This window comes from Balaenoptera physalus (genome assembly GCF_965194825.1).
Source record: "Balaenoptera physalus genome assembly, chromosome: 21".
NCBI classification, from domain to species: domain Eukaryota; kingdom Metazoa; phylum Chordata; class Mammalia; order Artiodactyla; family Balaenopteridae; genus Balaenoptera; species Balaenoptera physalus.
Genome location: NC_138902.1, coordinates 15,292,125 through 15,301,247, shown reverse-complemented (window position 1 = coordinate 15,301,247; position 9,123 = coordinate 15,292,125). Strand labels below are relative to the sequence as shown.

Genomic DNA, 9,123 nt, shown 5'->3' with positions numbered 1-9,123 from the left:
AGTCTCCCCTGCTCCACCTCCATCTCTTGTTCTCTTTTGGGAATTATTCCTCTAGCAATGGGGAAGGCATGTGACGGCCCTTTTTAGGTATGAAACATCACGAGTCAGGGCGAGCTATGCCTTGGGGCACCTCTGGAACAGATGTCTGGGGAAAGACTGTTCTTTCCTTCCCGTAAATAGCATGCCTTGTTCCTCCAAACTGGATACTAACCCTCCTTCCTCCCTCCTCCCCCGTCCTTCACCTCTTACCCAGCCCCTCCTGCAAGCCCAAAATACAGCTGTTCTGTCTCCTCTTCTCCCTCCCCCTCCTCCTTCGGGTCTGCCCCGGGGGGAAAGCCAGAGCTTGATCCCAGAAGCAGAAAGAACCTACAAAGCAGCCCACAGAGCCTGGGAGAAATGCCCCAGAATGAAGTGGTTCTTAGGGCCTCGCTTAGCAGCACATCACAACCTGACACTCAGTCCAGTTTGTCTGTTCAGATCCTTTTATTGCAGAAAATCCAGTTCTGGCCATCACGTATCTAGATGTCCAATACCAGGCATCACTCAGCAAAGCACCACCATTCCCTTGGCTAAGGGGCATTTGGAGACTGCCGTGGGGATGGGAGCAACCGAACCTGGATCGGTTTCTGACACTGTGACCTAGAACCCAGTGACTGAGAAGTTTCCTCCGGATGCCTCCTTGTCTTCTAGAAGCATCTATTCATTCTCAACCCTCTGGGTGAGCTTTTATGGCAACTGTCTCAACCACTTTGCGTGTCTTCCAATTATTTCTACCTTGGTCTGTTTTCTCGGGCTGCTTCTCCCCGCCTCTTTTTGGTTTCCTTCAGTTTCTTTCTGCCTCTATCTCTATGCGTCTCTCTCTGCCCAGCTCCAGACCTCTTCGCATCGCCGAGTGTCCGTGCATCGTTTTCTGCCCCTGAACTTGGTCCACCATCCTCCGGGAGACCCTGGGAAACGCCTGAGTGCGGCGCTCGTGGCGCCGGCGCTTTCATCCCGATCCAGGTGGCTACAATCCAGTACAGGATTTACGGTGCCCTGACCCTGAGCCGTCAAGAAGGAACAGCCAGATTAATGGGGTGGGCGGGCTGGGGTAATAATCGTTTGTTTGATGTGACAAGCCTGATAGGCGTTGATTTACTTACAGACTGATGGGCTTTTAATTGAGCACCTCCATCCCAGGCACTTCAAAGGCAGGGGAAATTGACAAGGGGCCCCTTTCACGGAGGGCTCCCGGTGACTGACAGCCCCCCTCTGCCCACGATCCCCTCGGCCTAGGATTGGGCCGGGCAGCCCTGACCCGGCCCCTCTGGCAAAGTAACACGTTTTTCTGTGCAACTCAGAAATGGCCTTTTGTCTGCTGCCAAGGAAGGCAGGCCCTGCTCGGAAGGGCCCTTCTCCCTGGAGGATGAGGACCGGAGGGGAGTCGGCGATGCTGAGACGCCTCCAGAGGACCCAGGGGGCGGGGCGGGGATGCCAGGAGCTCAGCCTGCGGACCGCTACGTCCGTTCTTCTGACTTCTGCTGGCCCAGCTCTCTTCACTCACCTCTTCCTCCTTCTCCTCACTCCCTCCCTCTCGTTCAGCCCCTCTCTTTGCTTTGCCCTCCCCAGCTCTTGGCCTCTTCCTACTCCGCCTCTTTCCCCTCCCACTTCCTCATTCCTTCTTCTCGGGAAAGGCCAGAAGGGGAGGAGTCGGCTTCTGCTGTCCCCGGAGCGGCCTGTCGGCACCAGCCCCGCCTCCGCGTGGACAGCACTCTTCCCCTCTCTTCCTGCTGCGGGCGGCGAGGCGTCAGTCGCGAGCACCTTTGGGCCCATCCCCGCTGTGGGCTGCGCTGCGATGAACAGGGCTGCCGACCACCGCTGTGGCTAAGGGCAGGGACTCGGGTCCAGTGGGGTTTCTACCCCACTCTTGTTGGGTCTAGAATAGGCTTTAATAATAGAGGCTTCATCCTGTTTGAAATTTTAGAAAATAGGCTTTATCAGGGAAGTTCTGTCTGAATGGATTTGCTTTGTTTTTGTTAGTTTGTTCTGTTTAGTCCTGATGTCTGGGCTGCTGAACTTTCCTTATTCGCGGAAGAAGATGTGCCCAAAGCGCTCTCCCGATGTCAGCTCACTTGCTGCGGCTGGGCGGGGGGGGTCGAAGGAGTGGGGGCAATGAGTACTGAAGGCTACGATCCCATCCCCACCCATGGGGCAGAGTCCTTTGAACTCTAGAGGGGGTCCCCTGTAGCCCCCAGGCTTCCTCACTAGGTCAGGGGTCCAGTGAGACCCCCCCAGCCAGGAGGAGCTTCAAGTTCTAAGTCAAGCTGCTTCAGTTACCATGGGAAGCCATGTTCCCTGTGCATCTCTTCTTCCCCTGTAGTAACTGGTCCAAGATCATAGAGCCAGGAAGTGAAAGAGCAGGTACCTGGCTAGAAAGACAACAGTAGTAACTCATATTTGCATAGCATTGTGGAGTTTGGAAAGTATTTTCGCATATATTATCTTAATTGGTCTTTTAACCACCGTGTGAGGTAGTAAGTGCAAAGTTGTTATGCCCATTAGACAGAGGATAAAATTGACACTCCAAGGACAACATGTCCCAAGAGGCGGAATCAGCTCTCAATCTCAGGTATCCTCCCACCAAGCCTGCTCCTTCCTTCTCTGCCTCTCACCATCGTAGCCCAGAGACTACTGTCCCATTCCTTTGGAAGCTGCAATTTCTTACTCCAAACAGGTGTTTCCTTCCTGTTTCTCTTTTTTGTTTTTCGCCTCTTCCAGGTCCTCCCCCAGCTCCCCACCCTCCGGGATTGGGCATCCGGGGACAGAGCCTCCGGCCCTAGCGCTGAGAGGCCGAGCCTCTCCCTGTGTCTCTGCCCCCAAGGCCACTTCCAAGCCTCGCCTGAGAGCTTGATGCTGCTCGCTTAAGATCTGCTGCCCGCAGGGCTCAGCCAGCATCCACGTACGAAATGGCCACTGGTGGAGCGCCCGTGCGTTTGGTTCTCTGCTGTTGGAACTTGTCACCTATCATTTGAAGGTCCACCCCACAGACTCCTCTCAGAGCCAAGAACACGCATGTCTCTCCTGACCTGCTGGAGGGGCAGTTTCTACTACAGAGCCAAGCCCTAGGGCAGAGGCTTTTGAGCAACTAATCATCCCTCCCTTCTCTGCCTCTACGCCTTGGATATCGTTCCACTGATTGCACTTAGTGTCCTGAAATATAATGATCTGTTTACATGTTGGTCCCCTCACTGGAGTTCATGGGCAAGTACATGTCTTTTCATCTTATATTCCCAGTATCCGACAGTGAAATTTTTTTAATTATAGTTGATTTACAATATTATATTAGTTTCAGGTGTACAACATAGTGATTCAATATTTTTACAGATTATACTCCATTTAAAGTTATTATAAAATATTAGCTATATTCCCTGTGCTGTACAATATATCCTTGTAGCTTATTAATGTATAAATACATATATATTAATGTATAAATACATAGGAGTTTGTACCTCTTAATCCCCTGCCCCTCGCTTGCCCCTCCCCACTTCCCTCTCCCCACTGGTAACCATTAGTTTGTTCGCTGTATAGGTGAGTCTGTTTCTGCTTTGTTACATACATTCATTTGTTTTATTTTTTAGATTTCATATATACATGATACATACAGTATTTGTCTTTCTCTGTCTGACTTATTTCACTAAGGCTAATACCCTCTAAGTCCATCCACGTTGTTACAAATGGAAAGATTTCATTCTTTTTTATGGCTGAGTAACAGTCCATTGTATGTATATACCACATCTCCTTCATCCTTTCATCTGTAGATGGACACTTAGGTTGCTTCCATATCTTAGCTATTGTGAATAGTGCTTCTAGGAACATTGGGGTGCATGTATATTTTCGAATTAGTGTTTTCATTTTCTTCAGATATACACCCAAGAGTGGAATTGCTGGATCACACAGTAATTTTATTAACAGTGAAATATTTTTTTCACGGATGAATCATTTCATTCTGTAATTTCAGAGTGGAGACCTTCTAAAGCATAAAAATCAGGGCCCAGGAGTCATAATGGAAATGATGGATAAATTTGTCTACATAATTTATCTTTATATATTTCACAAGCAAAGTCAAATGACAGTAAACAGGTGTTGAGGAACATTTGTGCAAATACATGTGTAATAATAATATTAATATCAGGGCTGCCCTGGTGGTGCACCGGTTAAGAATCCACCTGCCAATGCAGGGGACACGGGTTCAAGCCCTGGTCCGGGAAGATCCCACATGCCGTGGAGCAACTAAGCCCGTGCGCCACAACTACTGAGCCTGTGCTCTAGAGCCTGTGAGCCACAACTACTGAGCCCACGAGCCACAACTACTGAGCCCGCATGCCACAACTACTGAAGCCGGTGCACCTAGAGCCCGTGCTCTGCAACAAGAGAAGCCACCGCAATGAGAAGCCCGCGCACCGCAACGAAGAGTAGCCCCTGCTCACCGCAACTAGAGAAAGCCTGTGTACGGCAATGAAGACCCAACACAGCCAAAAATAAATAAATAAATTTATTTTTTTAAATAATAATAATAATATTAATATCAGCATTACTTAATGTAACAATAGAGCATTTGGAAAACACAGCCGATAAGAGGGACCAGACAAATAAATTTCCAGTACATAACAGTGAAATTTTTGTCAAAATGATTGTTGCTGAACTACTTGGTGAAGGGCAGTATGGTGTGGAGGTAGAGTCAAACAGCCTAGGACACATTCCCAGTTCCACTGTTTGCCATCCATGGCCCTTAGAAAAGTCATTTAAAGGTTCTGTTGGGAGTGGTCCAGTGGTTAAGACTCCACGCTCCCAGTGCAGGGGGCCCAGGTTCAATCCCTGGTCAGGGAACTACATCCCACATGCACACTGCAACTAAGAGCCCAAATGCTGCAACGAAGATCCCACATGCCGCAACTAAGACCCGGTGCAGCCATATAAATAAATAGATTTTTTTTTAAGTTCTATTGCCTCAGTTTCCTCATCTGTAAAATGAGACAAAAACAGCCCCTATCTCATAAAGTTATTGTGAGGATTGAATGAGTTAATAACACATTTCATCTAATCATCTACATTATGCCATTATTTCAGGTCCAACAAAGAAAGAAGAAATGCTGCAAAATAATCTGTGCTAAATGCTTTTTTTAAAAATCAATGTCAGATGTTAAAAATGAGAAAAAAAATGCATCTTAGAATTGATGAAATATGTCCATGCAAAACACTTAGAAGAGAGACTGCACAGTCCACGCTAAGTGAGCTACTGTTCTCGTCATTGAATTGTATTCTCGGAAGACCCCTATGATGGGCGAGTTAATCCTCATTTTATAGATGAGGAAGCAGAGATTCCGAGAGATGCAGTAGCTGGCCAGGCTCACAGGGCAGTGAGCTCCCAGCAGGCATTTCAACCTGCCCTGGAGGTGCGATAATCCACAGTTATTACAATAGCTGGCCCCCACCCACCAAGCTGCCAGGGAGCTGGGAGCTGGGTTTTGTTCTCAGTTGCATTAGCTTTCCTAAATCTAAGTTTTTCCCCCTCTGGTGTAATTACTCTGCTTCTTCCTCCCCCTTCCTCCTTTGTCCTTGGCTCTGATCTTGTTACTTTTCTGCTAATGGCTTCAGGTTTTACTGTAACTGCATTTTGAATTGTAAGGGACCTCAAATCTTTTAAGGATGCAGGAGGGGTTCAAATAAGTATAAAGGTAAAAGTTAGTTTTTAAGGATGACACGCAGCAAGAAAAAGGGAGAGAGAAAATGTCCACGATCACACACAAGGACACATAGGCTCAGCACTGACACCTCAAGGAAGTGCTCACAGCCCACCCTCCAATCCTACCGCTGAGGAACTGTGATGCCGTGTATCCTCACAAGATGTAGATCTCAGCTGGCCTCTGGAGTTAGGTTGTCTGCCACACCAGACTCTTTTTTCCCATGACCCAGCGAGACACTATGGGTCAGAGGGGGTAGAGGGGACTTTGGGAGGATATGAGAGGGTGGTTAACTTTTCTATGACATTCTCTGGCTCTGCTTGGTAACCCCCCCACCCAAGAAAAAGCATCTATTTGAAAGAGTGTGAGTTTCTCACTCACTATTACAATGAGTCTGAGGCAAGGGAGGGCATCCCATTAGCTCCAGTTGGAACCAATGTAAAAGGTTCATCATTGTTTCTAGTATCAGAAGGGGAGACTTCAGAAGATATTTCATTTGAAGTTTTGTAGCAGTCTCCCCACAACGCTAGTGGCAGCTCAGGACCCATGGCTGTTAAGATCACAGAAAGATGCCACTTGCCACTTCTGCATCATTTCCCCAAGTGAGGAACCCTGATATGCTACCTCTTCTACCAAGCTTGTAATGCTCATGTTAAAAGACAATGAATACCCAAGTTCCCAAGGATTGACATCATCAAACTGAATGTAACTCAGTTTAATGTTGAAATTGTTAACCATCTTGGGCTAGTTAGTGTGGTATCTGAGAGATGTATTTCCTTTAAAATTTAAAATATCTGGTGGAGCTCCTGTGAGTTCTGGGCACCTTGGTGCAGGTCTAGCTAACTGGTAGCTCAAAATGGTTAACAGATAAAGAAAAACAGAAAGATAATGAATAAAGCAAGGCATAGTATTGTACTGGGTTCTTCCCTCCCACGTAGGGAAGCCACAAGCTGGCTAGAGGATTGTATTTATGAATTTGCTTGGATTTTTCAGGATGGAGAGGGTTTTTCTAGAACTTCTGTCCACTCTCCTACATGCCCTGAGACCTGTTTGAGTAGAGTGGTGAAGAAGCAAGTTTCAAAAGATCATTGCATTAGGGAGCTTTTCCATGGGGCACAGAGAGAGCACGCCATCCCTCGGTACCCCTGAATGGAGCCCACTGTCCTTCCTCCAGGACGGAATAAAATGTACTCTAGGCTCTGATCCACCAGACCAAGAAAGATATATCAGCAAAGGAGGGGAAAGGCGAAGATTGGTGTTTGGCTCTCCATTCACATACACGCAGTTCATCTCTAAGGCTTCCCAAAAAGCAGCCACACACCAAATCCCTTCCAACGTCATCTGTATCCGAGCCTCCTGTGAGATAATCCTCATAATGGAATATTTAGGAAACAAGATATAAATCACCACCCTTTTTTCCTCACCTGAAGATTTATACTCCATAGGACGTATGGTGTATACATCTATCTACACACAGATGGTTGCAGGTGACTTTCTCAGTCGATGCCATCATGTTTTTAGGCTCTATATGTTTTTCAGTATATGAATCTAATTTTTTCTGGGTGCAAAAATATAAATTTTAGAGATCAGAGCCCAGAAAATAGAGGCGCCCTGAGACATTTCCAAATTAAAACACACATCCGTCAGAAAAAACTTTTTTTGTCATTTGCAGCCAACAAAAATGCCTATTGTTAGGACGTGCTCATAAATAACTTGATTTTGGCATATGCTTTCGTACCATACAGAAGATGAATAAATTATATGTGATTTACAACCTTTTTCATTTTTATTAGCACTGCTCTGAAGAGTTTATGTAAAGGACGTGCCAGAGCAGTTATGCCAAATGTTTTCAGGCGTTGGTATTGATATTACATAAATTAAGGTGTTTTAATTTGCATCTTTAATTAACTAAATACTGGCAGAAAAATAAAACACAGGGCAGCCCTGACTCATTGCCTCTATTAAACTGCTGACGTCTCCGAAAAGATGCTTTAAGTAATCCAGTTCATTCAGAGAGGTGGAGGGAGGGCTATTAACACTCTTATTTGGCAAAATATACTGGGGTTTAGGAAACCAGTGTCCTGCTTTGCTTGCAAGGTGGCTGTGGGGAGCACGGGGTGTTCTGAGAAGGTCTGCATTTGTGCCCCTGAGGAAGGAGCTGACCGAGTACTTTAACTACCCGTCCTGTCCAGGTCTGAGCCGAAGGGTGGGGAGCAGCTCAGCCCTGCCACTGGGCGTGGGCAGGCTCCTGGGCGCAAAGCCTGGCAGACCTGGGCTCGTTGCCTTTGTCACCCAGGGCTGTATGGCTGCCTATCTCGGAAAAGACAAGCTGGTTGAATTAATCCAATGGTCTGATGGCTCCCATATCAACATAATCATGTCCAAAAACCAAGGAGAGAAATAGTCAAAAATCCTTCACTGGGGTTGAGAATCTGCCTGCCAATGCAGGGGACACGGGTTCGAGCCCTGGTCTGGGAAGATCCCACAGGCCGCGGAGCAACTAGGCCCGTTGCTCAATTACTGAGCCTGCGCGTCTGGAGCCTGTGCTCCGCCAACAAGAGAGGCCACGATAATGAGAGGCCCGCACACCGCGATGAAGAGTGGCCCCCGCTTGCCGCAACTAGAGGAAGCCCTCGCACAGAAACGAAGACCCAACACAGCCATAAATAAATAAATAAATAAATAAATAAATAAATAAATAAATAAATAAACAAACAAACAAACCCAAAGTTTAAAAAAAAAAAATCCTTCACTGTAATTAGCTGCTTCTGGTTAATCCTTTCCATCACACTTGGGACCCCCCAACCCTGCCCCTCCCCCCAAAAAAATCCTAAAATGATGTTCCAGCAGTACCCTAATTCTTTCCCACAAGCCCTGGGTCCTGTCACCACCTCCTGAGACTTTTTTTTTCTTTTCCATTATAATTTATTACAGAATATTGAATATAGTCCCCTGTGCTATACAGTAGGACACTGTTGTTTATCTATTTTATATATAGTAGTGTGTATCCGTTAATCCCAAACTCCTAATTTATCCCTCTTCCACCCCCTTCCCCCTCTGGTAACCGTAAATCTGTTTTTCTATGAGAGACTTTTTAAAAATTCACTCTTACCATGGACACAATAGCTTCTTTCTCTACAAGTTCTTCCATTCCCCTGCTTTCTGGAGCATTCTTGATTTTTGCTCTCCGTTTCTCCTCTCCTGGTAAGGCTTCATCTTCTGTCATTTTCCCTCCAGACTTTCAGGGAGGAACAGCTCTAAGGAGAAGATTACAACTTCCAGTGGTTGGCCAGAGGAGAGGGGCTGCTCCTCAAACACAGGTGAGAACATTTTATTTCTCTTCCCTAAACCCACAGGGAATGAGCCACCTGTACAAGCTTTCCTGTTCTCCCGCAATTCCCAG

General features: G+C 46.8%; 1 long non-coding RNA gene across 1 annotated transcript; it reads left to right on the top strand.

The window, feature by feature from the left end:
• The first annotated feature begins 1,087 nt into the window (after positions 1 to 1,087).
• LOC309651688 lies at positions 1,088 to 9,035 on the top strand. Its single transcript, XR_014258320.1, has 2 exons — positions 1,088 to 2,608; positions 8,958 to 9,035. It is a non-coding gene; the product is annotated as an uncharacterized lncRNA (long non-coding RNA).
• Positions 9,036 to 9,123: the final 88 nt, after the last annotated feature.